The following is a 24109-nucleotide window of genomic DNA, read 5'->3' on the forward strand; positions in this document are numbered from 1 at the left end:
TTTGAAGGTGTCAAAGGCTTAGTTTGGGATGGCACACATTCTCTGCCTGACTGTATTTATTTATTTTCAACAGAATTTCTTAAATAAACACCCTGACATTGAGCTATGGAAACACAGAAGTGTATAGCATCATGACAAGTATCTCTCATTGAGGGTGCCTCCTTATTATTGCTTCATGCAAGCTAGGAAAAGGGTATTTCTGACAGGCAGTTCAGTGAAGAGCCAGTTAAAGAGATATTTCTGAGCTCCTTACAAATCTCTGAAGCTGAGGAATGTGCAAATCCCTGCTGGAAAGTAATGGCTATCCAGATGGAATTTCAGAAAAATAATACAAACATCTTTGAAGCTTGAGTGGACAAAGTACACTGCCATCATGCTCATGACACATATCCCATCCTCTTTTCTGGAATGACTGAAAATGGATTGGGTTTAAAGTATATTTTACTTTGACTTGGGTGTCATAAAGTACCATGCAATACACTGTAAACATAACATTCAGAAAAAATAAAATAAAATTTTACTAATGTCAAAAAAGTACTTTTCATGCTTGTCTTTACATAAATCTACCACCACTAGCATATTCACGTAAGATTTTTTTGTTTTGTAAAATTCATTTTCTGATGGAAATCTGCTGTACTGAAAAAAAGTGTACCTGTTGTACTCAACACATTGGTAGTCTTTTATCAGGCAAGGTTTAAGACAAATTTTATGACATTTCTCAACAATAACTGATTCTGTTAGGTCGCAGTGTTTGTATTTCTTGATCAGTTTGCAAGTGTTAATGGTAAGCTAATGACTAGGGGTTTTATTTAGTTTTATCAAATAGACTATAGTCTTTAGGAAAGTACAGTAAAGAGAACAGACTGATCTATAAACTGAATTCTTTGAATCTTATTTTACTAGAAGCAGAAGATTACAAGGTGCAAATATATACACAGATGTGCAAAAGAAATGTAAAGTCTAATACAAAAATACTTGCATCTTTATTTTAAATAATAACAAAAATTATGTCTTCCTGGTACTAAAAGGTTGTGGATAAAAGATTGTAGTGTTTATTTATTACTTAAATTATATGTTTGAGAAACAAGAAAGGATGGAAAACTAAAATTATTTCTCTCATCTAATTTTGCACATCGTCAACACGAAGTTGTACTGTATTGCATTTGTAAATACTCTCAATTTAGTGAATCACCATGCAACCATCATGCACAAAACAACTGAGGACTAAAATAATTTGGAGACTGATGTTTAACATTACAAAAATCATTCATTTTTTCCTTCTAAACAATGTGGGTATTCAGTAGCAGTCAATAAACTTTTGATGTGTTTTATGGATGTTATCTCTGTAAGTATTCTCTTTGAAGAACTGCTCATTCAATCCTTAGTCCTTGAAGAGAATTATAATCATATTTGTGAGAGAATCAGAAAAATATTTTCAGTTCCTACGGTAGCTGTTAACATTTATAATTTTTTCAAGGAATTAGCATCCTTCATGGCTCATTATTTAATTCTGTAGATTTAATTGCATTAATATTTCCATCTAGGTGACATAGTACAAGATTTTATGCTGTTTGAATGCAGCTGTTGCACTTGAAGATGTTGTTTGGCTTTTATACATAATTAAGATCAATATGTGAGTCTATGCTAGGTTTTAAAATCATATAGGATGCTTGCAAGGGCATTGAAGCAAGATAGATTGATCTACATACATAAACATGCACACACACACACACATTCTCACAAACATATAATTTCTCTCAAAATAGAAACAAATCATTGGAGAAGTATTTAAAAACCCTAGGTTGTGCCATCCCATCAGCTTTTGAGCAAAGTTCCCTATTGAGAATTCTGATTAAAAATTGATAATACTATATATAGCAACATTCAAAGTTAATCACAAGGATTCAAAGTTTTAAACAACTTTTCAAATAAGTACCACTCTAAGGGCCCTGAGGGACCTAATAAATCCTGACTAACCTCTGCTGAGTCCTGGGTCCAGAGACTCCATTTCAGCGTTACTTGGGGTGATCAGCTTTTTCCTGAGCTGTGTTGGGAGTGTCAGTTTCCTACTTAGCCACAGACATGTCCCTGCCTGGCCATGTAGCCCCATCATTTGTACCCCAACCCAAGGACCCCCAAATCCTTCTGTGCCCTGACATTGAGCTTAGGCCTTCTTGAGCCTTGAATTGAGGGCCATGGAGTTGTAGTCTCTGGCTATAAGCCTATAAACCCTCCTCAGGGACCAGCCTTTCCCTAGGCTTTGATCTCCCTGCAGTTCTGACCCTTCACTTAACCCCAGGCCCCGAAGTCAATCCCTGTTTTGCACTCAAGTCTCTGGGGCTTGTTATGGGTGGCCTCGAGTTTCCTGTGCCATAGCCCTTTCCTTGATTGCTGTCCTTGCTCTTACTTTGTTCCTTGAGACAATCCCTTTACACACCGTCCCCACCTACAACCCAGGACCCCATTTCAGCCCCACAGGTCCATCAGTGATATTGCAGCAGGGCTGGTCTCCACCTCCTCATAGTCATGCCCTGCCCATTCATGGACCCTGCCAAGCCAGGACCATCTGTCGGCCCATATCTCATTCTGACTTTGGCCCATCCCCAGGGAGGTGCCCACTGTCTGAAGCTGGGGCCGCCCCTGGTACCCCCCAGGACAGCCTCATGGGACTCACATAGCCCCCAGCCCACAGGGAGCAGACAGTCCTGTGGTGTCCCGACAGTCAACAGATGCAAGATTCATATATTCAAAGTCAAGAAAGGCAGAACATGTTAATTAATGTAATGATGTATTCATGATTGTAACTTTTAAACCTATGTATAGGTTAATCACATCCTCATGTGGGGGTTAACATAAAAGATTTTGACTGCTTGTGAATTTGGCCAGCATTTTTGATGAAATAACAAGATGAAACAATTCTTTGTGTATTTTTGTCAGAGCTGTATTTCTTGATCAAAAATATACTCTATTGTATTAAAAAAAGACTATACACTGTTAAAAATCTGATAATCTAATTTAATGATTTATGCAGTCTGATATTCTCCTACAGGTGCTTTCTTTTTTTAGGGTGAGTTCCTTTTTTTTTTTTTGTTTTCTTTGGTTTGGTTTGGTTTTGGAGTGTTTGTTGGTTTTCTTGTTTTAGTATCATCCTTAAAGTTTAAGAGAAATTTTTAGATAGGCGTGCGCGCGCGCACGCGCACACACACACACACACAGGGAGGGAGAATCTCTACCTTAAAGTTTTTATAATTTATAAAAACTACTGAAAACAAGGAGAGAAAAAATCCACAATATCAACCTGAAAATATTGAGATTCTATCACTCTCTGGAATATTCATGTCTGCCAGGAGTAAAAATAATAATTTATATTTCCTTATTTGCACTAGAGTTCCAAATTATTGTTGTGTTTTAATTCTTAGCTGAACTAGTTGACTTTAATATTGACTGCTTCCCTGGATATATTTTCAACTTTACAGTGAATTGCAGTAAATTTGCTAACTGCCCCAATCAGGATTAAAATAACACTTTCAGAAAGCTAAAATCAAGGAGGAATGTATCTCCAATAAACCTTATTTTAAATAAGAATATCTGTAGATTTGGAGTGAGTAAGAATAATTTTAAGATACATAAATCCCATAGCAATGGTAACGCAGCACTGAATTATGAACACAAAATTGCCCCAAGTACTCTGAGAGTAGAAGCTGCATCTCACACTCAGTATATTTCAAGTATAATAAAGTTCAATATTTTTTCTTTAGTGTGAAAGATTCTTCTCTGTCCATATTTACAGTGTGTGAAATTAAAAAATCACTGGCAAACTCACCAAGAGCCTTAAGTTAATCAATTATTTGATTATGTTGAATTTTACAACTTAAAATTTTTATATGGCAGTTCCAAAATAAACTATTATAATCTGAATGCTATTTGGGTAGCTATGGCTATCTTAGGTATTGCTGATATCTTACCTTAGCTGTGTGCTTTAAACAAAAAATAACTCAGATTAAGAATTTTCCAATAGTATTACTGACAAGTTAGATTGAAGTAATTATTAAAAGCAGTGATAAATCCTCAGTAGAAGTTGCCTAGCTCCCAAGAACCTTCAGAACTCTGAATGTAATATTTGTTTCTTTTTTTTTAACATGAATACTTTTTAAATAAACTCACATTCAAAGAAGTTTAATGAAAGAAAGAAGTTGAGAAAGTCAGAGAAACGAAATACTACGTCATTATCTTGAGATAAATTAAAATTTAATATTGTCCTTCTACCAAAAAATTCAAAGTAATGATTTCTGAAACATACTCCTTATTAAAACTGTCATTGAAAATAAATAACAGATACCTTAATCTCTACAAAAATCTCAGTTTCCAAGTCTGTAGCCTCAACATAGCTGAAAAATTCAATTTTTCCACTTAAGCTTTTTTAATAACTGTCTCTAGAAGAGACAGTATAAAATATTCTACAATAGAGCTTTTGAGTGGCAATCTGGAAATTATTAAAACAAAAACATATAAACATATGTACTGTATCAGTAAACCACAATATTTTATTTTAGTGTAGTGGCTTTCTGGGGCTTATATTTGATGGGTTTTTTTATACTATGAAATGTAAATAACGATAAAATTTCCTTTGAGATTGTGAGTGACTATTTGCAATTTGTTATGGGAAATATCAAGTTAAATAAAAGAATTTATTGGATTTTTTTCTGAACAGGTAACAAAATGCAAGTCTTTAACTGCGGAAATACTGTTGAAGTTTCCAATTAAAAAAAAAAAAGAATAAAAATTCAGCCTCTCTGACCTTATAAATACTTTTCTCCTAAGTATTCTCTAGCTTAATATTTTCTACTAATTTTGCAAACAGAAATTTCAATACAAAACCATTTTGAAATAATTTTTTTAACATTTTTATTGCTTTCTTTAAAAATATACTTTAAAATATATTCAACACTTTGACTTACAATTGACTTCAACACTTTGAAAGTTTTACATAAGTAAGCTTCAATTTTGCACGTGAACCATGTAAGCATCCTTCCCTTCTATTGTCCAGAAATGAAGTAAAAAATAAAAAATCTTAAGAGTTTTAACTGAGGGAACTGGTATGAAGTTTAGAAATGTTATGTGTATAGAAATAGTAATGATTTGATAACGATCAGGGTAAGAACTTTTATCCTGTAAATGGTAGACAATACCTATTTCTAATGTAAAACTTTGGAATTTCCAAGCATTCCTGTTCTGTTAAAAACATAAAAATCAAATACTCTCTCTGTGGGTATCAGATGAGTTTACAAAAAGATGGCCATTATAGTATCATTGAAATAGTTGGCTCAGAGGTCTAAATATAAAAGATTCTCAAAGGAGAATGAGGCAGAATGAGACAAAAATGAGACAGAAGATAATACATCTGCTATGTTGTGCCTCTAATTAGCTCATATTAAGTGTCCAATATCTAGGACAAGGTAGTAAGATGTTAAAAACTGTGTCTGATATATGCAGTGATGTAAGAATTCATTAATATCAAAAAATGAATGAGAAGATAACAGATTAATCAGTCCTGCCTACATTCAGTACTCCATTTCAGACAAAATTTTAAGTGTCTCAATAAGCCATGAAACCCAAAGTTTTAAGTATTGTGAGAACAGCTTACTGCAGTGAACATTACTCATGAAAATTAAATTACTCTTTAGAGGAAAAAAACCAAACATTCTGTTAAGCAGGAAGGTATTTACTGGTGGGACACTCACCTATCTGGGTGACTTGTATTTTTCCCTTATTGCTTCACTCTAGATTGAGAAGCATAGGAAATAATATTGTGCCACGTACCCTATATACTTAAATAAATCTAATGTTTATGTGTCCCTGTTTTGTAAGCAAACATCACAACTAGGCAATATATTGTAGCTCACTGAGTTTGGTTAGCTTTTCAATTGTTCCAAAATGTCTATCATATGGGTTCCAAATAAGCAATGACTTAATCTTCATTTCTTTGTATAAGACAAAGAATCCCATTATCCTTTAACTCTAAAATATTTGTGAAAATAACTTTTGTGTTAGTAATGAGTTGTCTGGAAAGTATGAAAATATTATTTTATATGTTACACGGAAGACTCAAGAAGGCATTTAGAAGAGGTGCTTTGGATTTAACTTTTTGAGTTTTTAAAAAATATTATTTGCTTCTCAGTTTTCAAACAAAAAGTTATTTTAGAGGGATAGTGACAGGTGCATATATATCACTTAGGAATCCACATCTATTGATGAATGTTGTATGAATGTCGACATCAGTGTTACATCAGTGCCAAGAAATGTTTTCTTATGCATTTTAAATTCAAAGTGTTTATTCCCAGCTGGTCTTGGTTTGCACTTCATCTTTATGTCAAAATATATAGGGCAAGCTCTTCCTTGCATAGCTTGCTGGTGTGTTAAAGAGAACAGCAGCTCTGATGCTCACAGAAATTTTCCTCTCTCTATTCCTCCCTTTCCTGGTGCAGCATGGACAGCAGGAACATCAGGCAGGGAAGAATAAGGGAAAATCTTATAAAAAGATATAGCAGGTGACATATTTTATCTCTTGGTCTGACATTCTGGAAAGGTAGTGTTCTTTAAGAAGGGCAACTATCTTTCTCCCATACTGTGGTAATGAGCCTCCACTTCAACCTTTAAACTTTGCTGTACTTAACAAAAGCATCCTATTAGTTCATTCCACAGTCTCTGCTGTGATTAACTAGTTATAGGCTTCTGTATAGGTGTGGAGTCTTGCTGCTACGACATTTTTATTTATTGTCAAACTGTAGAGATAACTGAATGTTATAATTGGATTTTGTGCTATAATGTAATAGGTGACACAGGTTTTTTTCCATGCATCACTTAATAATGTTCCTGGAAAATTATACTATTTGGCCTCTGGTTTGGCCTAGATTTAACTGGTAGCAACTTCTTGACTAAAATTGGTGACGTAAGTTGTTTGCAGCATTATATTTCTATTAGCAGAACCTTCTCTTAAAATATCAGAGTGTTTGCACAGAGGAAGAATTGTTCTCATATTCACTATGATCCTTTAATTTGGAAGTCTTTTGTGTAAAAGAAAGTAGAACAGTGTATGTTGCTACCATGAAATAATCCTGAGTGTTATACAATCAGAATCATAGAATGGTTTGAGTTGGAAGCAACAATAAAGATCATCTAGTTCCAACACCCTTGCCATTGGCGCTGACACATTCCCCTGGATCAGGTTCCTCAAAGCCTCATCCAATCTGACCTTCAACACTTCCAGGGATGAGCCATCCACAGCTTCTTTGGGCAACCTGTTCCAGGATCTCACCACCCTCAGAGGGAAGAATTTCTTCCTTAGAGTTAACAAAAATCTACCCTCTTTCGGTTTAAAGCCATTACCCCTTGTCCTATCACCACATACCCTTGCAAAATGTCTCTCTCCAGCTTTCTTGTAGGCCTCCTTTAGATATTGGAAGGCTGCTAGAAGGTGTCCTTGGAACCTTCTCTTCTCCAGGCTGAACAGCCCCAACTCTCTCAGCCTATCTTCATAGGAGAGGTGCTCCAGCCCTCAGATCATCTTCGTGGCCCTCCTCTGGACTCACTCCAGCAGCTCCGTGTCCTTCTTGTGTTGGGGACTCCAGAGCTGAACGTGGTATTCCAGGTGGGGTCTCATGAGAGCAGAGTAGAGGGGCAGAATCACCTCCCTCGGTCTGCTGGCCACGCTTCTTTGGATGCAGCCCAAGAGACAGCTGGCTTTCTGGGCTGCAGGTGCACATTGCTGGCTCATGTTGAGCTTCTCATCAACCAACACCTCAATTCCTTCTCCTCAGGGCTGCTCTCAATCAATTGTGAGACACTGGCAACAGTAATCTTAAGTGAACAAAACTAATTCACATGCATCTTCAAGCGTAGACACGCTAGAAGCAGATTGCTGTATCTGAAGGTTAAAACATAAGTAGCTTTTTATTATCTATTCATGTTCTATGCAACACCTGTTGCACCTCTGTCGTGGTTTTAGGCTGATCCAGCAACTAAAACTCACACAGTCTCTCCTTCTCCAGTAAAGTAGAGAGGAGACGAAAAAAAAAAACAAAGGGACTGAGGGTTGAGACAAGAACAGAGGGAGCACCCACCAACCATGGTCCTGGGCAAAACAGGCAGAGCTTTTCTCAAAGCAAAACAGTTTATTAATGATTACTTTGAAGGACAAAGGGAAACAAAAACCGATTACTTGAGAGGACAGAAAGAAACAAAACCAGATCTTAAAACCGACACCTTCCCCCCCCCCCCCCTTTTCCTCCCGGCTCTACCTCGTCCCCCCAGCAGCACAGGGGGCAGGGACTGGGGGAGTGCAGGTCAGTTCATTCCGTGCTGTTACTGCTGCTTCTTTCTTAAAGGAGGAGGAATCCTTACACCCTTTTCCCCTGCTCCAATGGATCCCCTACCCACGACGAAAAATCCACAAACTTCTCCAACGTGAGTCCAGCCCACTGGAAACAATCCTCCCCACAGATTGCTCCGGTGTGGGCTTTACCACAGTCTCGGGTACTTAGGGAGCTGTAGCCACTCGCTCCGGCGTGGGTCGTCACGCAGACTCCAGATGCCGCTCTGCCTCGTCGTGCACCCCAACACGACCATCCTCAGGCTCAGGCATCTTCTCCCCACGGGCTGCGAGTGGGTCTCTGCTCCACCGAGGCCGTCCTGGTTGCAGGGGGGCCGCCTGCTATCTCACCATCAGCCGCAGGGGAAACTCGGCTCCGGCACACCTCCTCCTGCTCCATCCTCACTGACTTGCTGTCGATGAGGCTGTTTCTCTCAGATCTCAGTCCTCTCCAGGTGAACTCAGCCCAGTGGGCACCCCGGGAGTGGGGTGCCCCCGAGTTCCCCAGCTGGCTCCGCCGCCGCCATTCTCCGTGGGCGGCACCGGCCCGACGCAGGCAGCTGCCCAGCCGGGAGCCAGGGAGCGGGGGCAGTGCCCTCCTCCCTTCTCTGCTCGATCCTGGGCAAAGCACCTTTTCCGGTCCCTTTGTCCTGACTTAAATAGGGCAATTCGCAGAGGCGCCCTATTGGCTCAATCCCGAGGGGGATGGCAGTCTGATCTGGTGGCCAGAACTAAGCCTAACCCGGTTCCAAAACCGGGGAGGTCACAGGGACCAAAACCCCTCTCCTGCCACCAGAACCACCCCCCCCTCCACATCAAACCATGACAATCTCTTATGGATGTTGACAACTTACCTGAAAAGACTTGTAAGTAGACCACGAGCCTACATTCTATTCTCAGCTCCTGTAAGCAATCAAGAAAACCTCAGGTAGTATCATGTATGCTCTTTCTTTAACAGAATAATGAAAAGCAGGGAGAGGAGACAGATAGAACAGGTGGATTGGAAAAAGAAAGAGCATACACACATATACTTAAATCAGAAAGTAAGACATTAAGAGAGGTAATAGGAAGAAGAGGAAAAAAGGTATAACAAAACAAAAACTAAGACACAATAGAGATGGATGTAGAAAATACATACTAAAAAAAGTAAAAGACATCTTGGATTTTTTAAATCTACTTAGTCAAAAATATGTGATGGAAACGTGTTATGAGATGTTTCGGGTTCAGCATTTGTAACTAGAGTTTTAACATCACAGATTTATAATTTTCACCTTACAGGGTTAAAGTCAGACCTTTTAGAAGTAACTAGCTTAAACTCTTCAGCTAGCTAGATTGTTGACAACACAGAGTGCTCTTTGAAGTTCCTGGTGTAACACTTCTGGTCTTTTGCTAAGAGAGCATGTTGTGAGGTCACTAATTCAGCAGGTCTGACATAATCGGCTGGTGAAAAGACTCATATCTCAGTTTGCTGCCTTAGGTCTTATGTGTACTGGAAAGTTGATCACAATCAAGATTTTAGGTATACCCTCTAACTTACTGAGAAGAAGGCTTCTAAACTCATTAACGGAGAATTGATAGTAGATTAGTTTCATTACAAATACATAGAATTCTATATTCCCAAGCCAGAGTAGGGGGAGAAAAAAAAAAGGAAATTTTTCATTAAACGCTTTTGAAGAGCTACATGAATGATGACAAGTCCTGGCTTTTAATTACAAGTAAGAGCCTATATAGTTCTGATTGTCTTAAGTTATTGATAATTTTAGCATACTTTCTTATGTAAAGATGTAGATCTCTGTTGAGATTACTAGTACAATTTTTTAAAGTATTATTTCCAGTTAATTGTAAAGTGAAATTGTAAGCTGAAAGCATTGGTAAGATTACTGGTTTCCAAATAATATTTAGTAGTCAACAGAAAAAAATCTTTAATGTCTTTGTCATTTTCTGGACTGATTTAAAGACAAAGATGCTTTAGTCATTGGTCAGCACTTTCTACCTGTCTGAAATGGTTCAGTGGATTGTTTTCGTTGAAATTTTTTCTTCTGCCTATATACTTTTTTAAAGCGTATGTAAAATTGCAAACCTGCATCAAACTTCTAGTTCAGCATTTGTAATCCACCATACTGATGAAGAAACCAAGAAACTGTTCTTTAAATCACAAATAGAAAAATTGAATGTCCAATCTGAACAAGTTAAAGTCGCATAAGATCTTGCAATATCTGGAAGAAAATGAACAGTTGTTTATCTCATTTGAAGGTAAGTATCTAAATTATAGGAAAAAAAACAACAAAAAAGCACCAAAATAAACAAACAAACAAGGTTCATCACCTCAAGTTTCCTTTCCTTCATTGTTTTTAAAAGTAACATAAGGGTAAATCACTGCAAGTTAGATTTACATAACTTTACATTCTCATGGTAAATTGAAAGAATCCCACTCTCAACTACAATTTCTCGCTTTCTGTATCTGGTATGTCTGGTTCATATGAAAGGATTAAGTAATTAATGAGGAAAGTGAACTCCTAGGCTGCTAGTGGAAAGGCGGGAAGAGTTTTACATGAGTCACTGACATCTCATCCTCAGTCCTGTGCCTGATAAAGCCAACGGCTTTGTTACATTGAAAGTTAGGGCCCAGTCAAAACTGAAAACTCTATATTAGAGGAATCATAGAATCAAAGAATCATAGAATGGTTTGGGTTGGAAGGGACCTGAAAGATCATCTAGTTCCAATCCCCCTGCCATGGGCAGGGAAACCCTCAACTACACCAGGTTGCCCAAAGCCTCATCCAACCTGGCCTTGAACGCCTCCAGGGATGGGGCATCCACAACTTCTCTGGGCAACCTGTTCCACTGCCTCACCACCCTCTGAGTGAAAAATTTCATACTTACACCTAATCTAAATCTACCTTCTTTCAGTTTAAAGCCATTGCCCCTTGTCCTACCACTACACGGCCTTGTAAAAAGTCCCTCTCCAGGTTTCCTGTAGACCCCCTTTAAGTACTGGAAAGCTGCAATAAGATCACCTCAGAGCCTTCTCTTCTCCAGGCTGAACAGCCCCAACTCTCTCAGCCTGTTGTCATAGCAGAGGTTCTCCAGCCTTCGAATCATCTTTGTGGCCCTCCTCTGGACTCGTTCCAGTAGCTCCATGTTCTTCTTGTGTTGGGGACTCCAGAGCTGAACACAGTATTCCAGGTGGGGTCTCATGAGAGCAGAGTAGAGGGGCAGAATCACCTCGACCTGCTGCCCATGTTTCTTCGGATGCAGCTCAGGATACGGTTGGCTTTCTGTTCTGCAAATGCACATTGCCGTCTCATGTTGAGCTTCTCATCCACCAGCACTCCCAAGTCCTTTTCCTCAGGACCACTCTCAATCCATTCTCTGCCCAGCCTGTGCTTGTGCATGGGATTGCCCTGACCCACGTGCAGGACCTTGCACTTGCCCTGTTGAACTTCATGAGGTTCTCACAGGCCCACCTCTCAAGCCTGTCAAGGTCTCTCTGGATGGCATCCCTTCTCTCCAGGGTGTCCACAACACCAAACAACTTGGTGTCATCGACAAACTTGATGAGGATGCACTCGATCCCACTATCCATGTCACCAACAAAGATGTTAAACAGCACTGGTCCCAGTACTGACCCCTGAGGAACACCACTCGTCACTGGCCTCCACCTGGACATTGAACATCGAACCATTGACCAGAAAACAGAATTCCGTAAGTGCTTTGCAGCGGAAAGAACTCTAAATTATTTTCTTGTCTTGTAAGGGACTGCTAGCTGCTTTACTGATAATTTGTTTCATCCATAAGATCTGTGGTATCAGAAGAGCAGGCGGCAGCTTTTACATATCTTCCAGCACTCTGACGCAAAGTGAAGAAACAGAAGGCATAAAAATAGCCTGAATACTCTGAGAATCAGAGTTGGTTCATTTACTTTAACTGTTGTATTGTGACAGAATTACTTATATGTGTATAGATAATACAGTACTGGCCCTGACAGAAACTACGAAGTCAAAATTCCACCTACAACAAAGGCCAATAGCAAATGTTTTAGAAAAATAGAGAACATTACAGTGAAAAGATACTAGATAATCTGAATCTCATATTAAATCTCATCATGATTTCTAGTTGGAATATAATATTTTAATCTTTGAAGAATGAAATTTAATAACCCTTCCACTTTTTAATTATTAATTAAAGCTGTGAATATTCTTGCATACAAATTTGCAGTGATGTTGGTCAGAAGAAAATTATGATCTCTTGAGTTTAAAATTATTCTCAAATAATCTCAGGTCATTTACCTTTCCTTGTTGATCTTTTCCAGACTAAGACATACCCCAATTATTTATTTCTTAAACTACACAGAGGAAAAATTTAGGCTAAATCACATTAAAATATAAACATAAACCAAGTTCAGAACTTTTTTTATGGAACTCTCAATATTCAATCCTGTTTTAACTTTTACTTTTTTTGTGTGTTGACTTCTTGTGGCAAAGAATTTTATACTTAGTTAAACACTGTATGAGAAAATGTCTTTTTTTTTAGCTGTTTAACTGCATATTTTAGTTCTACTTTTTGTTTGCTGTTCAGCTTCTAGGCAGGTAGAAAAAATACTGATATATCTTAAATATTTGATTCTGAGTTGTCTTATATATCACCAACATTTTAAAACATGTAACCACATTTAAATAAGCTCACCATAATACTCTTTGCATGATTCACTTCTCCACCCCCTATACATCCTAGTGTCTTTTAAAAGATATTTCACCGTATTTGTACAAAGCTCAGTCATTTCTCCTGTGCTGTCAGCATTAAATCCAAGGTTATTTTCATGGCTAGTGCTGTTAATTGAAATTCTTGTAGGCTATATGAATAATTTCAATTCTCATTCAGTGCGCTTTTCTTCATTTTTATTGATAGTAAAATTCATTAGTCATCCTTTTACCCATTTAACTGTTGCCTTAAATATGTCAAGTTTCTCACAGCTGTAACTGGTCCTAAGTAACTAAATTTCGTGCCTTCTGTAAAACTTGCTGCCTAGTCCCCTAACTTTCAGACTTTTAAAAAATACATTATCAAAAAAAGTCATAAGGATGAATCTCAATATTACTTGCTTTTATCTTTTTACAGTGCTGAAAGTGGATGGTTCACATTTCATCTTATCTTTTTTAATTTAGAGCATCTTACTCCTTAATGATTTTCCTGCTGCCAGTGGCTCTGCTTTCATTAAAATAGCAAGACTTCCAAACTTGGAAGAATTACTTAAGCCCTAACATTTGTTATGTTTTGTTCATTTATATTATCTCGTAATATGTTATGACATACTAGTAAATGTGTTTACTGAAAGTCATGAAGTTTTACGAATACATTATATTAAAAAATACAAGTTTCACTCTACAGAATAAGCATGATTTTAGGAAAAATACAGTGTTTCGAGTATCAGTGTTCTACTGCACTAGTGAAATTGTATGTTTTCTATTTCTAAATGAAATTCATTAAAAGCTAAGAGCTTCAAAGTGGTAGATCAACCAAGAAAGAAATCAGATAAAAAAAATCAAAAATCTCTATAAAAGTGTAAGTAGATTATCTAGTTAACAAGCCTGTACTGTACTGATGTGTTGTTAAGGGATTGTCACATTGTATTTTTTTTAAATAAGCTTGCTAGTTATGACAAAAATGTTAAGAAATATTAATATGGCTATTCGTTTTTACAGTATCTCCATTCTTTGAACACTCACACCATTAGATAGGAAATTATTGCAAAGTATATGCTAATTAATTACAAGGCAACAGAAGTCTTACTGGCTTAGCTAAGAAAGGATTTTCAAAGTTGTATCTGTGACTGGGGCCATTTTAACAACATTTTCTTACTCTGATAATGTGATATACTGTAGGTCAATTGCATCATCAGTCTTTAGCAATGTGCTGTAATTACTAACTCTGTTAAACCACATTCTGAGCTATCTAATGTGTGAGGACCTTCATTAGGTGATGCCCTCAAGAACACCCATGGATTGTTAGAAGATTATGTTTTGAGGGTAGATAATTTCTGTTCAAATGAAAATGTATGGGTTATTTTACACAGATGTAGTCTTGTACATGTGAGGATCACAAAGTTTGTTGTAAATATTCATTAGTTATGCATCTTAACATTTCTGTTAGGTAGAGAGAGTAATTGAATTTAAAAGATAAATATAGTACATTAATATTGCACAAAATATTACACTAAATCATTTTTACTTTCTCTCAGTACTTCTCTAAGCATTCTCAGTCCTTTTAGGATTTTATGTGCATGTTCAAAAAAAATCATGAATATATTTCAAAACAAAAGGTAACCTAGAAGAAATGCAAAAACTTGAGCAACATTAAGTTTAAAAAATATACAAATAAGAGATAAAAGATAATACACGTTACAGTATCTTTGTTGTTCTACATCCCAGAGCTTATTAAAGTGCCAAAAGATAGTAATATATTTTTCATAAATTACACATCAGAAATAGATTCATAGATTCATAGATTTCTAGGTTGGAAAAGACCTTAGAGATCATCGAGTCCAACCATCCCTAATCCCCATTAAACCATATCCTCAAGTAGATCATCCACCCTATTCTTAAACACATCCAGGGATGGGGACTCAACCACCTCCCTGGGCAGCCTATTCCAGTGGCTGACAACCCTTTCAGAGAAGAAATACTTCCTAACATCCAACCTGAATCTCCCCTGACTAAGCTTATGCCCATTTCCTCTTGTTCTGTCACCCATCACTAATGTAAAGAGCCCTTCCCCCACCTCCCCACCATCCCTTCTCAAGTATTTATAGGCTGTAATCAGGTCTCCCCTCAGCCTCCTCTTCTCCAGGCTAAACAGCCCCAACTCCCTCAGACGCTCCTCATAAGTTTTATTTTCCAGCCCCTTGACCAGTTTAGTTGACCTTCTTTGGACTCGTTCCAGGAGCTCAATATCTCTCTTAAAGCGAGGGGCCCAAAACTGGACACAATATTCCAGGTGCGGCCTCACCAGTGCCGAGTACAGGGGCAGGATCACTTCCCTGCTCCTGCTGGTCACACTATTCTTGTTACACGCCAGTATCCCATTGGCCTTTTTGGCCACCTGGGCACACTGCTGGCTCATATCAAGCCGGTAGTCAACCAAGACCCCCAGGTCCTTTTCCGTCAGGCAGCTCTCCAGCCACTCTTCCCCGAGCCTATAGCGATGCTTGGGGTTTTTATACCCCAAGTGAAGGACTCTGCACTTGGCCTTATTAAAGCTCATGCCATTGGCCTCAGCCCAACGATCCAGTCTGTTCAAATCCCTCTGAAGGGCCTCCCTACCCTCGAGCAGATCGACACAGCCTCCCAGCTTGGTGTCGTCCGCAAATTTACTGAGGGTAAAAATAGAATATGTTTGAAACATGGACCTTGCTAGTAGAGATTCTATATAAACAGGAAAATCTGTTGAAAATTACATACACCTAATAGTATCTTATCAAACAGATTTTTGAAGATTGGAAGAAGTTCACTGAAAATTTAAAAGATTTCCTATAATTTACAAAAATCATACGAAATACCATTAAATTTTTATAGTTCATTGCATATTTATATAGAGTTGAAACTATGTCAGAAAGGATGTTTCATTGCTTGTGGGCATTTAGGCACTGAAATACAAATACTTTGTGTTTAGCAATATTTTTTTCAAAGCTATTCCAGTCCATCAGTTTCTTGAGTGCTTTCACAGTCCATTTTTCCAGTAGAGCACTTAATTTCTGAGCTTCCCTCTGAAAGCCTTGGCATGAAGCTGACCCTTTGGTAGTTTATCACTCTGCTGCACTGAGCTGCCTGATAAGGAGTGAAAGGGACTGAAGACTTGATTGTATGACAAAAGACTACATAATGTTAAAGCTGTCAAGAAGCTGAAGATTAAGTCAATCTCTCTATATATGTTATAATAGCTGAAGATGCAGGCAATCTCTATTTCTCTCTCTATATATACAATAGTGAGTATACACAAACACACTAAAAACTTCACCATATACTTTTAGTCCATCAGGAAAAGTGCAGAAATGACATAAAGCCAATGCATAACCTATGGAACTGGATAAATAAATACGAAACATGAAACACATAAACAAATAAAAGCAAACTTGCTGTGAAAAGTTGATGTTGATGAAAACAGCATCCTCATTTCAATTTTCATGTTGTGATATCAAACTTAAAGAACTTATCAGTCATAGAATCTAAGCCCCAGTAGATGAAATCCACTATCTTTATTTTTTTAAAAAATAGTATTTTTGCCAGTTTTATTGTACAGCAGTATGATATGTTAGTTATAATACCAAAAATCTTTTAGCAGAAGTCTAACAATGAATGACAAAAACAAAAATCAAAGGAGAAAAATTTAAATATTCAAAACCTCTGACCTTTTAATGGTTTAATATACGGTAATGAATGGTTATTTAATGCCATCCACAACCCTATAATGCATATTCAACTAAATGTAAGACTATATTTGTAGGAGGCAGTATACTGTCTTAAAAGTCTCTGTTCCTTTATGAAGAAAAAGGAATTTCTTTCCCCAAACAAAATGTTATTCTATGACATATTGCTGTACAATAGAAACAATGCATTATTCTATCAATTTATCGACAAATAGTTTTCTAAAAATCTTATATTTGGTTTATTTCCTTTAAACAGTGTTGTGTTCAACAAGCTAGATGTCCATATTCCTAAATAAGTGGATCATCCCTTGCACTATCTGTTGCACTTTGACCAGGTATTATTAACTGTTTTCTTTCCACAGTTCTTAAGAGTTAGTACCTTCTAAAACAGAGTCATTTGAAATCAGAACTAGTTGAAACACTCTCAGAAAGAGTCATCAAACACTCGAAATGAAATAGAATGCATGACTAAGCTCACTCCCTGCCCCTCCTGTGGTTTAACCTGGTAGATATAACCATGGTTAGTTATTTTTTACTTTTGTTAGTATGCTGCTTTTACATTTGTAGATTTACAGTCTTCCTCCATAGTACACTGGTCACAAATTCCTAATTCACGTTACACTTTGGTCAATGACTGAGTTCACAACATGAGATGGATGAGACAACAAAAGTAGGATTTGCATTAGTTTTAGAAATTTAGAAATTTTTTTCTCAGTGCAAGCTACTTGTTTTCAGAATGATCAGGGTCATTCTTTTTAGCTGCCTGTTATTAGTTTACCACATTGACCACAGTAATTATCTTCCCTTGTTTGATGTGCAAGCAATTTCATGAGCATACATGGAAACAAAAGTTGGCTGAAAAAGCCAAGTTCTCACTGTCTTGTAAAATAGATGAGGAATGAAAAATAAAACCGTGCTAAGGAATATGAAAAAAAAAAAATATTTATCATGGATACAGTTTAAAAATGTCCTGGAGGACAAAATCTCTTATTTTGTTGCCATATATTTCACTTATTGCAATAATCTAAGTATCCAATGCAGGTGTATATTCTTAACCTGTTTACATATTGTAGCACAACAGTATCAGTAACAATTCCTTTTTAAAAATTCAGGATTCCAACACTAAATTGATTTTGTTTCTTTCAGAAATGCATGCAACAGTACAGAAAAGATACACACAGCATTTAAATTTCCATTAGGAGCAGTTATTCTAATTTCCCCGAACACCTATTATAAAAGGTGGCAAAGTCTGTAGCCTACATGCCACATGCAGTGTTTCTAATAGAAAGACTAGAAAACAACAAAATGAATGTGAAGATTTGAAGGTTATCCCAGTCAGTTCCAACTTTGGAAATTACAGTGGCAGATGCTTTGCCTATAATCTCTGGCACCATTGAAACACAATCTTATTACTCATTTTGCTTCATTAAATAGCTCTTTCAGGCACTATGATACATGACATTTTTCTATGTAAATACAGATTTAAAAAAATACTTTCCAAGCTGGAAACTATATATTGAATTCAAGAATTACATAAATAACAAGAAGTTCTTTGGGTACCTGTTCTTTCTGTGCATTTCCTCTGAATACCTGCTCTAGTAATTACAAATAATTAGACTGATCCCTCTGAGAATGTCCTCACTCTTGTGCTATACTCTTTACCTTGATTATGTGAATTTTTAGGGGACATTCCATTTAGAAAGAAAAGAACCTTTAATTTGAATCATTTCCAGTGAATATAAACAACCCCTATCCCCTATCAGCACTGAGGAAGCACAGATGATCAAAATCATTGATGAATTCCAGTGATGCATTTTAAGGGAATACTGATGCTGCCTTCATTTAAATAATTGTATAGTCTACTAAGAACAGTTTCAAAAAACTAGATGTTCAAAATATGTTTTTAAATATGATGACGTTACCAGAGATAGAATAAAAATTATGCTGTACATATGTCATGTATCATTAAATGTGTGTATACACAGCAGTTTAGTGTACATTATTTACACATATGTGTATTTGTCTATATGCATGAATACCATAAAAATAGCTTATAATATGTTATGCATATTATTATGTATAGCTACAGAACAACATTTTTATGTTCTCATGTGAGAATGTGTATGTTCTTTAACAGTTAGTGCTATTAAATAGGAATAGTCTGTCACTATGTAGGAATATTTTTTTATGTCATCCACTGGGATAACATGTGTTTTCTTTTTGCTTTTTTATTAATAGTCATAAAATTTTATGCTGACATTTAGAACCTAAATGGTTACAAATATTCATAAAAACATCAAATCTCCAAGCTTTAAAAAGGGATCTATAAAATAAAAATTTACTCTCTCCTTGTGGATTTAGCCTGTAAACACTAATGCAGCAGTTACAAATCATCTATTAGAAAAACTAATGCAAAAACTATTACTTGCTCTCAATAAGTAAGCAAGGAACTCTGTAGTTTGTAAGGCTTGTATAATGATCAGGATGAGATTTTCACATTACATTGTAAGACTTAAATAGGGGGAAAAACATTTGTATTCCAGAATAAGTTAACAAACAGAACTTTTCTGTGCTTTTCTTTTTGAAATTTTAATTATTCCTCTTTTGAAAAGTGCAGAAGAAAATAAATTGAAAAATAAATTGTTTGCTCCATGACATCTTCAGGATCCTAACATTATAAGACTGTCCAGAAGGCTTAACTTTCAAATCAGATCAGTCTGAATTGCTGTTTTTGAAGATAATGCTTGGACTCCAAGCATTGCTGACCTGTATCCAGATGCATTCCGTCACTACTGTTTTGTGCGCCATGATGCCCTTGCAATGATTCCTTTACTGCTGATAAAGTCAAGTCAAATCTTTCATATTTACTTTCTGGGGGGATAGCCATTTTACTGCTACTCTTCGGAGAAGAATTGAGTAGAACTGAATACAGTAGGGTTTGTGGTTTTTTTTCTTTCCTGTTTTTTGACATAAGTCAGGGATAGCTCATTATTTTCATGTTAAGAGTTCTGACGTATGATGGGATTATTTAAATGTCATTTTTGTACACTTATTCTTAGTTTGTTTGGTTTAGTAATTCCAGCTGTAAGGGTTTTGTGGAAATTACCTGACAGTTGATAGCACAGACGTACATTAAAGGGTATTAAGTTGTGCAAAAATTTAACGCTTCCTAGCATAACCGCATGGAGGATTGCATCTTTCCCAGCATCTTAGCAATGCTGTTTGCTTCCAGGAAATCTTGGACATACAACAGTTATCTCCTCCTCATTTCAAAAAGTTTCTTTCCAGAATTATACCTTTCTCAGTGTGAAAATTCCTCTGAGGAATTTTGGGTGGATGTATTCTCTCTACAACTGAATTTAATGTCTTTTATGTTCATAGTAGCAGTATAACATCATAATAGAATAGGCTGTGAATCCCTATTGTGCATAATTCCTACATTATAATTTCAGTAGACACATTATGCTTGGCACTTGAATGATGGTTATTGCTAGGCTGTGGAAAAACTGAAATGAAAGAGTAATAGAGGCAGTCTTTTTGGAAACTATATTATTCAGTCAAGTTTGACTTACAGGTTTTTTGACATTCTCTACTTCTTCAGCCTAATCTAGGCTTCACAGCTTCTATTTCCATTGTTTACCACAGTGTCGTGGTTTAACCCAACCAGCAACTAAGCACCACAAAGCCGCTCACTCACTCCCCAAAGTGGGGTAGGAGAGAGAATCCGAAGAGTAAAACTGAGAAAATTCATGGATTGAGATAAAGACAGTTTAACAGCGAAAACAAAAGCTGTGAGAGAAAGCAAAGTAAAACAAGGAATTCATTCACTACTTCCCATTGGCAGGCATGTGTTCAGCCATCTCCAGGAAAGCAGGGCTCCGTCATGTGTAATGATTCTTTGGGAAGACAAATGCTATCACTCCAAACGTCCTCCCTTTCCTCCTTCTCCCCCAGCTTTACATACTGAGCATGATGTCATATGGTAAGGAATATCCCTTTGGTCAGTTGAGATCAACTGTTTCCCCTTTCGATTTCCTGTGCACCTTCAGCCTACTTGGTGGTGGGGTGATGTGAGAAACAGAAAAGGCCTTGACTCTGTGTAAGCCCTGCTCAGTAATATCTAAAACATTTCTGTATTATCAACACTGATTTCAACAGAAATCCAAAACATAGCACCGTACTATCAACTATAAAGAAAATTAACTCTATCCCAGCCAAAACCAGCACACACAGAAACAAAAACAACCTCCAGCTTTTCTTTACTACTCTTAATACGTCGGCAAATTTTTGGGTTTTCTATATGAAATATTCTTTCCTTCTGTCCATCAGAAAATTATCTTTTTCTTGAAGTCCTAATTCTAGGTCCCTTTGTTAGATTATTTCCTTCTTTTTCTTAATGAAAACCTTTTAATTTTCATTCTTAATATGCAAGAGAAATACTATACTCTTGAAAACCTCAAAATCACAGTGTTAACAGATAAACATTTTACAGATTCCTCAGGTATGTTCATGTTCCATGCTGAAGCCAAGCAAGGCCAGTCTTCAATCTAGCCAGACATAGCAATAGAAAGTTTACTCAACCACCTTAAAATAATCTGAAGAGTCTAAAAAATAATTATCTATAAAAGTGTCCAAAAGATATTAGATAAGGATAGATAGTTCTGTATTCATTAAAAAAGTGAAGACGAAACTGCATTTACATACAAACTTTCACATACATAAAAGTGCAGACTATAGGGAAAGGTCAGTTCATCCTGTTGTTGTCCCTACCTGCATGCCTTCTACATACAGGAGACTAGAAAGTGATGGAACTGGGTGAAAAAAATTAGCAGGAAAGTCTGGATTTTCATATTAGTTTTCGGTTTACTTGTTGCCACCCATAAAATATAAAGGAGCTGAACAGATAATGTGGACTAAATCCATGTAGCTAGTTTTTTTTCAGTGAGGTACAAGCTTCTAAATACTTCTGTGGACTTCAGCTTTGGATCCTACATTTGTAGAAAATCATTTTATTAGGCTGTCCTTATTATGACTTTTAACCATAATGGCCTGTTCATGGTGCAGTCTGTAGCATGAAACTGTATGATATTCTGACTTACTAAAATCTCATTCATTTACAAAGCAGGAATAGTTGGGAAACTTTTCTCTTTGAAAACAAATAACTGAGCTTTTGAAAAGTGCTTTTTATTTGATGATAATGCTTTTAGTTATGGTAAAGAGTAAAATACCATTTACACATTGTACTAGGATATTAGAACTTTGATGTTGCTTTTTCACTTACTTGGAATAAGGAAGGATATTCATCCTCATAGGTAATACAGAAAAAAACCCACCACATCACAAAACTAAAAACAAAACCAACCAAACAAAAAACACAAACAAAACAAAAAAAACATAGTCAGCAATTTCTTTTGATTTATTCAGTAATTTGTTTAAAATTTCCTGGTAATAAAATAGAATTCTTGTTCCAACAGGAGATACTGAGGAAGTGCAATGTTTTTGGAAATTATGCTGAGGCATATTGAAAATAAGGAGGTGATGGATGACAGCCAATACAGCTTCACTAAGGGCAAATTGTGCCTGACAAATTTGGTGGCCTTCTGTGATGGAGTTATAGCATAGGTGGATAAGGGAAGAGAAGCTGATGTAATCTAACTAGACTTCTCCAAAGCATTTGACACTGTCCTGCATGCCATCGGAGAGATATGGACTTGATGGATGAACCACTGGGTAGAGAAGGAATTGGCTGGACAGTCACACTCAAAGTGTTGCAGTCAACATCTTGATATCCAGGCGGAGACCAGTGATGAGTGGTGTTCCTCAGGGATCAGTACTGGGACCAGTGCTATTTAACATCTTTGTTGATGACATGGATAGTGGGATTGAGTGCACCCTCAGCAAGTTTGCAGATGACATCAAGCTGAGTGGTGCTGTGGACATGCTGGAGGGAAGGGATACCATCCAGAGGGACGTTGAGAGGCTGGAGAGGTGGGCCTGTGAGAACCTCATGAAGTTCAACAAGGCCAAGTGCAAGGTCCTGCATGTGGGTCGGGGCAATCCCAAGCACAAGTACAGGCTGAGCAGAGAATGGATTGAGAGCAGCCCTGAGCAAAAAGACTTGGGAGTGCTGGTGGATGAGGGACTCAACATGAGCCGGCAATGTGCGCTTGCAGCCCAGAAAGCCAACCGTCTCCTGGGCTGCATTCAAAGAAGTGTGGCCAGCAGGTCGAGGGAGGTGATTCTGCCCCTCTACTCTGCTCTCATGAGACCCCACCTGGAATACTGCATTCAGCTCTGGAGACTCCAACACAAGAAAGACATGGAGGTGTTGGAGCAAGTCCAGAGGAGGGTGATGAAGATGATCCAAGGGCTGGAGCACTTCTTCTATAAAGATAGGCTGAGAGAGTTAGGATTGTTCAGCTTGGAGAAGAGAAGGCTTCCGGGAGACCCTAGGGCAGCCTTCCAGTATCTAAAGGGGGTCTACAAGAAAGCTGAAGAGAGTCTTTTTACAAGGACATGTAGTGGTAGGACAAGAGGTAATGGCTTGAAACTGGAAGTGTTTTCTGTCATTTCTTTTAATATGTCCATGAACTTTCACTGTAAATTATCATGTGCTATGATAACAAAATGGAATTGCTAATTCAGAACAACAGAGAAAAATATTATGTCAGTAGATATTTTAAAAGTTATTAAATTGACTTTTAGGAAAAATTCATATAATTAATTGTATGGTACAATTTTATTGTAATGTAAATGTTCAATTGCTTCATATTCTAATTTGGAATTTTTCTTAATTTGTATTATAATGTATATTCATTAACTACACAGAAAATTTTTAAATGTTAAGTTATAGCAAGACAAACAAAAATTAGAGAATGTTATTTAGTGTATTTTTTTCCTTTTTACCTGACATGGTTACCATTTTTCGCTGTGTGAGAAACACAATTATGTTAAAATACCTTACAGCTGGTAAGAGTGAAGTGTAAATTGTCATTTGCTAGTCTATCAATATTTTTTCTTCTTCCATGAAGAATGGATGGGGATTCTAAATATTCCCCAAGCCCATTAGATTTTTTGATCATCATCACCACTGCTTGCCATCTGCTTTGTCATATTTCTTGCCTAACCTTTTGGGCTTTGGGTGTAATATTATTGAACAGATGGGCATCAAATGGTATCATTGTGTTCTGATTGGTTAGCAGTTTCAGAGGTTACCCTAAGATCTTATGGCAGCGATAGTCTCAAATACTGAAAAGTCTCTGCAAATGCATGTAGAATGTGAGAGCATCTGCTTCATTAAAGTTATCAGGTCAAAGACC

Source organism: Tauraco erythrolophus, chromosome 1 (genome assembly GCF_009769465.1).
Source record: "Tauraco erythrolophus isolate bTauEry1 chromosome 1, bTauEry1.pri, whole genome shotgun sequence".
Classification (NCBI taxonomy): Eukaryota; Metazoa; Chordata; class Aves; order Musophagiformes; family Musophagidae; genus Tauraco; species Tauraco erythrolophus.